Below are 9,174 nucleotides of genomic sequence, written 5' to 3'. Positions count from 1 at the left end.
TACTGATTCTTTCTACCATGATGTGCAGAATTTTTATCAAATTGCCATGGTCTACCAAGTAATAAGGAACATGCTTGCATAGGTACCACATCACAATCAAGAAAATCAGCATATGTAGATATAGTAAAATGCACACGAACAGTACGTGTTACCTTAACCTTGCCGCTGTTGTTGAACCATTGGATGTAGTAAGGATGTGGATGTGGTCTTGTGGTGAGAGAAAGCTTCTCCACCATCTTCATGCTAGCCAAGTTGTTGCAGCTCCCTCCATCTATGATGACGCGCACAGAACGTTCTTTCACAACTCCCTTGGTATGGAACAAATTGTGCCTCTGATTTTGCTCAGCTTGTGTGACCTGCACACTCAAAACACGTTGAGCAACTAAACATTCATACCTGTCAGCGTCTTCAGGAGCCATGTATTGCGTCTCATGATCAGAATCATCTCCACCATGTTCTTCACGTGTAATAAGAGCCAAAGTCTCCTCATCATAGTCACTAGCGGACTCATATCCACCATCCGCGGTAGCAATCATCACACGCGGAGATTTGCATTCTCTCGCATAATGACCTCCTCCCTTACAACGACGACAAATAATATCACTTGTGTGCCCTGTTGATGCCATGGAAGAAGAAGAACTCTGTGCAGGCCCAGCAGGTGCGCTCTTGGCAGATAATGGTGGTTGTGCCTGTTTTCTTGTATCATGACTAGAGGTGATAGAGGCAAAGGTGTCCCGTCTTTCGACGAGATGATGGATATCGCTTTGGTGGAAGTCGACTTTGACGATCCGAGCGCCTTAGCAATCGCTAAACCAACTCCGAGAGGTTATTGACCACGCCGGAGCACGATCAACCTGACCACGAGGGTCTGTTTCCTGCGAGCAAACGAAGAACAAGCAAGAAACTAAGATTGCAATCTGGATATTGCGAATATAAGTTGAAAGCTTTATTGATCAAGGTGGGGTTCTGTGACGCCTTTGTCTGGTTGTTGAACACAAACGAAGTACGCGAAGTTGCAGCTATGGCGAACTTTTAATCTAAACAAAACCCAAAGTCTAAACGGTGCCCTAAGGGCTGTATATATGGAGGAAGAGAGGGGGAATTTCGTGGCCCTTGGTGGAGGGGTCCGAAATCAAGCCTATCTCTTGTTTCCCCACACATACGGACTCTAAAAATATCCTATACTTATGTATTTCGAAATTACATGGGCCTGGCCCAATAAAAAGGTGACGCAGCACCTATAATAGCCTCGGGACGAAATTTATGAAGTGGCATCTTGTATATTTCGTCCGTGGCTTCATGCACCCATTATGGTGGCTTCAAAGTCCTGAAATCATCACTTGTAACTTCGTTCTTGTTCCCCTTGCGCATGGCATCATCTCCATGCTTGTTCTTGCTCCAATGTTCATCCTTCTCCAAGCTAGGCCCTTCATTTGTAAGCAAAACAAATGTATCCAATTTAGGCAGCATCATATTCTCATGAACATTAGAATCATTACCAAGAAACGAAAGTACCTGATAATTTAATTGGCGTGCGCGAGCTCTAGTAAGTGGTCCCGTATATGTAGCAGTAGGGGCTGTGGGTGTAACAATGGTATTGATGTCCTCATCATCCTCCCCTTCTTGAAATGAAGTCGTCCTCGACGGAAACTCATCTTCCTCACCCAAATAAGGCTTCAAATCTGCAATGTTAAAAGTGGGACTAACCCCAAAATCTGCAGGCAGCTCAAGTTTATATGCATTATCATTTATTTTCTCTAACACCTTAAAGGGACCATCAGCACGTGGCATTAGCTTTGATTTGCGCAAATCAGGAAATCTATCCTTACGCAAATGTAACCAAACAAGATCTCTAGGTGCAAACACAACATGTTTTCTACCCTTATCACCAGCAAGTTTATATTTAGCATTCATACGCTCAATGTTTTCCTTAGTTAACTCATGCATTTTTAAAATCAATTCAGCACGTTGTTTAGCATCAAAATTAACCTTCTCCGAAGATGGAAGAGGCAACAAATCAATAGGTGCACGAGGTAGGAAACCATACACAACTTCAAAAGGGCACATCTTAGTAGTAGAATGCAATGAACGATTATAAGAAAATTCAATATGAGGCAAGCATTCCTCCCACATTTTCTTATTATTCTTCAAAACAGCCCTAAGCATAGTAGACAACGTTCTATTGACTACTTCAGTTTGTCCATCAGTTTGGGGGTGACAAGTAGTACTAAAAAGCGGTTTAGTCCCCAACTTAGCCCATAAACATCTCCAAAAGTGGCTAAGAAATTTAGTATCACGATCTGAAACAATAGTATTTGGCACACCATGCAAGCGAATAATTTCACGAAAGAACAAATCAGCAACATTAACAGCATCATCGCTTTTATGACATGGTATAAAGTGTGCCATTTTCGAGAATCTATCCACGACAACAAATATGCTATCCCTCCCCTTCTTTGTTCGAGGTAAACCTAAAACAAAGTCCATAGATATATCCTCCCAAGGAACACTAGGTACAGGCAAAGGCATATATAAACCATGAGGATTGAGTCGTGACTTAGCTTTTTGACATGTAGTGATAGAGGCAAAGGTGTCCCGTCTTTCGATGAGATGGTGGATTTCGCTTTGGTGGAAGTCGACTTTGACGATCCGACTACGAACGTGCGAGGACGTCGCGCCTTAGCAATCGCTAAACCAACTCCGAGAGGTTATTGACCACGCCGGAGCACGATCAACCTGACCACGAGGGTCTGTTTCCTGCGAGCAAACGAAGAACAAGCAAGAAACTAAGATTGCAATCTGGATATTGCGAATATAAGATGAAAGCTTTATTGATCAAGGTGGGGTTCTGTGACGCCTTTGTCTGGTCGTTGAACACAAACGAAGTACGCGAAGTTGCAGCTATGGTGAACTTTTAATCTAAACAAAACCCAAAGTCTAAACGATGCCCTAAGGGCTGTATATATGGAGGAAGAGGGGGAGAATTTCGTGGCCCTTGGTGGAGGGGTCCGAAATCAACCCTATCTCTTGTTTCCCCACACATACGGACTCTAAAAATAGCCTATACTTATGTATTTCGAAATTACATGGGCCTGGCCCAATAATAAGGTGACGCAGCACCTAAAATAGCCTCGGGACGAAATTTATGAAGTGGCGTCTTGTATATTTCGTCCAAGGCTTCATGCACCCATTATGGTGGCTTCAAAGTCCTGAAATCATCACTTGTAACTCCGTTCTTGTTTCCCTTGCGCATGCCATCATCTCCATGCTTGTTCTTGCTCCAATGTTCATCCTTCTCCAAGCTAGGCCCTTCATTTGTAAGCAAAACAAATGTATCCAATTTAGGCAGCATCATATTCTCATGAACATTAGAATCATTACCAAGAAACGAAAGTACCTGGTAATTTAGTTGGCGTGCACGAGCTCTAGCAATTGGTCCAGTATGTATAGCAGCAGGGGCTGTGGGTGTAACAATTGTATTGATGTCCTCATCATCCTCCCCTTCTTGAAATGAAGTCGTCCTCGACGGAAGTTCATCTTCCTCACCCAAATAAGGCTTCAAATCTGCAATGTTAAAAGTGGGACTAACCCCAAAATTTGCAGGCAGCTCAAGTTTATATGCATTATCATTTATTTTCTCTAACACCTTAAAGGGACCATCAGCACGTGGCATTAACTTTGATTTGCGCAAATCAGGAAATCTATCCTTACGCAAATGTAACCAAACAAGATCTCCAGGTGCAAACACAACATGTTTTCTACCCTTATCTCCAGCAAATTTATATTTAGCATTCATGCGCTCAATGTTTTCCTTAGTTAACTCATGCATTTTTAAAATCAATTCAGCACGTTGTTTAGCATCAAAATTAACCTTCTCCGAAGATGGAAGAGGCAACAAATCAATAGGTGCACGAGGTAGGAAACCATACACAACTTCAAAAGGGCACATCTTAGTAGTAGAATGCAATGAACGATTATAAGCAAATTCAATATGAGGCAAGCATTCCTCCCACATTTTCTTATTATTCTTCAAAACAGCCCTAAGCATAGTAGACAACGTTCTATTGACTACTTCAGTTTGTCCATCAGTTTGGGGGTGACAAGTAGTACTAAAAAGCAGTTTAGTCCCCAACTGAGCCCATAAACATCTCCAAAAGTGGCTAAGAAATTTAGTATCACGATCTGAAACAATAGTATTTGGCACACCATGCAAGCGAATAATTTCACGAAAGAACAAATCAGCAACATTAACAGCATCATCGCTTTTATGACATGGTATAAAGTGTGCCATTTTCGAGAATCTATCCACGACAACAAATATGCTATCCCTCCCCTTCTTTGTTCGAGGTAAACCTAAAACAAAGTCCATAGATATATCCTCCCAAGGAACACTAGGTAAAGGCAAAGGCATATATAAACCATGAGGATTGAGTCGTGACTTAGCTTTTTGACATGTAGTGCATCGAGCAATAAAACGCTCAACATCCCGTCTCATCTTTGGCCAAAAGAAATGTGTAGCAAGTACGTCCTCCGTCTTCTTCACGCCAAAGTGTCCCATTAATCCTCCTCCATGCGCCTCCTGCAACAACAAAAGACGAACAGAGCTAGCTGGAATGCATAGCTTGTTAGCACGAAACACAAATCCATCGTTAACGAGAAACTTGTTCCACATTCTTCCTTCTTTACAATTCTGCATTACATCTTTAAAATCAGCATCATGCACATATTGATCTTTGATGGTCTCCAAACCAAATATTTTGAAGTCAAGTTGTGAAAGCATAGTATAGCGGCGAGACAATGCATCAGCAATAACATTTTCTTTTCCCTTCTTGTGTTTAATGACATAAGGGAAAGTCTCAATGAATTCAACCCATTTAGCATGTCTACGATTCAGTTTAGCTTGACTTTTAATATGTTTCAAAGATTCATGATCAGAATGTATAACAAATTCTTTGGGCCATAAATAATGTTGCCATGTTTCTAAAGTCCGAACAAGAGCATATAATTCTTTATCATAAGTAGAATAATTCAGACTAGGCCCACTCAATTTTTCAGAAAAGTATGCAACAGGTTTGCCACCTTGTAATAACACACCGCCTAATCCAATTCCACTAGCATCACATTCAAGCTCAAAAGTCTTATTAAAATCAGGGAGTTGGAGTAAAGGAGCATGTGTCAACTTATCTTTCAATACCGAGAAGGCTTCTTCCTGTGCGGTACCCCAAAGAAAAGGCACATCTTTCTTTGTAAGCTCATTGAGAGGTGCAGCAATGGTGCTGAAATCACTCACAAAACGCCTATAGAATCCAGCAAGGCCAAGAAAACTCCTCACTTGTGTGACCGTTTTGGGCTGCGGCCAACTCTCAATAGCTTAAATCTTGGCTTTATCAACTTCAATTCCCTGTGGAGTAACAACATAGCCAAGAAAAGATACTCGGTTGGTGCAAAAGGTGCACTTCCCAAGGTTACCAAACAAACGTGCATCACGTAGAGCAATAAAAACAACACGTAAATGTTCCAAATGTTCTTCCAAAGATCTGCTATAAATCAGTATATCATTAAAATAGACTACCACAAATCGTCCAATGAAAGCACGTAAAACTTCGTTCATTAGTCTCATGAAAGTACTAGGCGCATTAGTTAACCCAAAAGGCATGACTAACCACTCATATAATCCAAACTTAGTTTTAAATGTTGTTTTCCTTTCATCCCCCAATTTCATACGAATTTGATGGTATCCACTACGCAAATCAACTTTGGAGAATATTGTAGAGCCACTCAATTCATCAAGCATATCATCTAGCCTAGGAATAGGATGACGATAACGAATAGTAATATTATTAATGCCTCTACAATCAACACACATACGCGATGTACCATCCTTTTTCGGCACTAGAATAATAGGAACAGCACAAGGACTAAGGGATTCGCGTATATAACCTTTGTCGAGAAGCTCTTGTACTTGACGCATAATCTCCTTCGTCTCCTCTGGATTGGTACGGTATGGCGCACGGTTTGGCAGTGAAGCACCGGGAATTAAGTCGATCTGATGCTCAATCCCTCGAATAGGTGGTAATCCCGGTGGCACGTCTTGTGGAAAGACGTCAGCGAACTCCTGCAAAATGTTAGTGATAGCAGGAGGCAAAGAGGAAGGCACGTCCTCGAATCAAAATAATGCCTCTTTGCACACAAAAGCATAGCAAACAGATTTGCTGAAAACTAGCTCATCAATATCAGATTTGGTGGCAAATAAACATGCACTTTTCAATTTAATTTCAGAAGCAACACTATATGGTTTATTATTAGGCTTCATTTGTTGCTCAAATTCTTTTGCCACAATCTGATTTTCACTCTTATTCTTCTCTTGTTTTGCTTTATTAGCTCCATTAATATCATCTTTCAAAATAGAATCAGGAGTCATAGGAAGCAAAGTAATATTTTTATCCTTATGAACAAGAGTATACTGATTGTTTCTACCATGATGTGCGGAATTTTTATCAAATTGCCATGGTCTACCAAGTAATAAGGAACATGCTTGCATAGGTACCACATCACAATCAACATAATCAGCATATGTAGAGATACTAAAATGCACACGAACAGTACGTGTTACCTTAACCTTGCCGCTGTTGTTGAACCATTGGATGTAGTAAGGATGTGGATGTGGTCTTGTGGTGAGAGAAAGCTTCTCCACCATCCCCATGCTAGCCAAGTTGTTGCAGCTCCCTCCGTCTATGATGATGCGCACAGAACGTTCCTTCACAACTCCCTTGGTATGGAACAAATTGTGCCTCTGATTTTGCTCAGCTTGTGTGATCTGCACACTCAAAACACGTTGAGCAACTAAACATTCATACCTGTCAGCATCTTCAGGAGCCATGTATTGCGTCTCATGATCAGAATCATCTCCACCATGTTCTTCGCGTGTAATAAGAGCCAAAGTCTCCTCATCATAGTCACTAGCAGACTCATATCCACCATCCGCGGTAGCAATCATCACACGCGGAGATTTGCATTCTCTCGCATAATGACCTCCTCCCTTACAACGACGACAAATAATATCACTTGTGTGCCCTGTTGATGCCATGGAAGAAGAAGAACGTTGTGCAGGCCCCGTAGGTGCGCTCTTGGCAGATAATGGTGGTTGTGCCTGTTTTCTTGTATCACGGCTGGAGGTGGCACCGGATGGAGGTGCTGGTGCAGTTGAAGTAGAAGATGCACGTGGTGTCCATGATGAAGGTCGGCCTGCAGAAAAGTTAGTTCGCCCCAATGCTTGTCGATCCTGCACTTCACATTCAGCTTTACAAGCAAGATGGAATAAACGAGTGATATTAGTATACTCCTTATAATCTAGAATGGTCTGAATCTCTCTATTTAATCCACCCAGAAAACGTGCAAGCATAGCTTCGTTCTCCTCAACAATACCACATCTAATCATGCCAGTTTGTAATTCCTGATAATATTCTTCTACAGAATTTTTCCCTTGTCTTAAACGCTGCAATTTTTGAAGCAATTCACGTAGATAATATGGTGGAACCCAACGCGTACGCATAGCAGTTTTCAAAGCAGCCCAAGTAGTTGGAATAGGATATAATCTACAATGTTCAGACCACCATACACATGCAAAACTAGTGAAAGCACAAACAACAGCAGCAACTCGTCTCTCCTCAGGATATTGTAAACATGTAAATCGTTGTTCAGTTTCTAACTCCCAAGTAAGATATATATCAGGAACATATCTACCCTCAAATGGTGGAATATTCAATTTCAGTTTAGGAATATGGACATCATCTCGTACCTGAGGTGGTGGTGCAGGCCTACCATTACGAATATATACCTGAGGTCGACCTGCTGGTGGTGGTACAGGTGCCTGCACGTAGTGCTGATTTTGATCAACCTCATGCTCATAATCTCCCACATAATCATCCTCCTCCGCATCAGCAGCAGGAGCCACAGAAGTATCAACAGCAGCACCAACAGTTTGGCCAAAGGCAAGAGGAACACGGCTTGCTCGGCGGAGGTCTGTTTCGCGACGTGGAGGTAGTCGTTGTTGTTGTTGTTGGAGAGGTGCGTTAGGTGCAGCGGGTGGTGGTGGTGGAAGACGCGCGAGCAATTCATTAAACTTGTTATCGAGCTTTGTTTCGAACGTCTTCTCAAGGCCAGTGATCTTCTCCATGGCCTCTTCAAAATTGTTCAGCACATCTTGCACCTGTTCAGTCATCATTTGCTGAAACTTATCATGAAGCTCCTTGTTCCATAAATTCTCCCAGTCAATCTCGTCGGCTTGTGATCCTGGCATGGTTAGCAGCAATAGAAACACACAAGAATATGATCCTACAGACTACGAACAAGTGGTGGTGGTGGGTGTCAAAAACCCGTCAAGCAAAACTCAAATTCTTACCAGTTCTTACCCAGCAGCAGACGGTGATCGGCAACCGTTGTAGTCAAAACTCTCAAAGCTTGGATAGAGCGATTACCAGGGAGAGTCAAACGCACGACGTAGATGTATGTGGAGCTGGGAAGGCTTATAATATGGTAGCAAAAAGGGTCAGCAATAATCAATTCAGAGATGCAAAGTTGAATAAACGCTCAACGATGGTACTGTGCTGGTCCTAGGCTAGACTGTGCTAGAGACGCGAGCCTAGAACACCAACAAAATCACGGCGCGGCACGTAAACAAGGGAGGAGCACACTCTGAATTTTTTTTCTCTTTTTTTCTGCACTTTTTTTTTCCTCTTTTTTTTTGCTCCGCAACAAATTTTTTTCGAAAAAGTCTACAAATGGTCTAAAAACTGCCTAGCCAGAATTTTCCAGACTTAGTTTTTTTTTTGAAATTGGAACTATTTTTCTTCTGCGGATGGCTCGGAAGTTGGGGAGTCCTTCTCTGTCACGACTCGGAGTATCGCGTGATCTGGAAATCGAGAACAATGCAACAATTACTGGACTCGGACTAGGACTGGTGGCGGAGATGAATCTGGTGGAACTCGGACAGGTGGCGGATATATGTTGCAGGTGAACTCGGATTGGCGTGATGGCGGCGGATATGTGGTGGTGTATATGGATTCGGATTGACGGTGAATATGTGGTGGTGGTATATGGCAACAGCGACGATGATGATGCGGTGGTGATATATGGTAGCGGCGACGTGACAACCTGTGAACAGAACTCAAAACT

Source organism: Triticum aestivum, chromosome 5A, assembly GCF_018294505.1.
Source record: "Triticum aestivum cultivar Chinese Spring chromosome 5A, IWGSC CS RefSeq v2.1, whole genome shotgun sequence".
In the NCBI taxonomy this organism is placed as follows: Eukaryota; Viridiplantae; Streptophyta; class Magnoliopsida; order Poales; family Poaceae; genus Triticum; species Triticum aestivum.
This window is presented reverse-complemented; position numbering follows the sequence as displayed.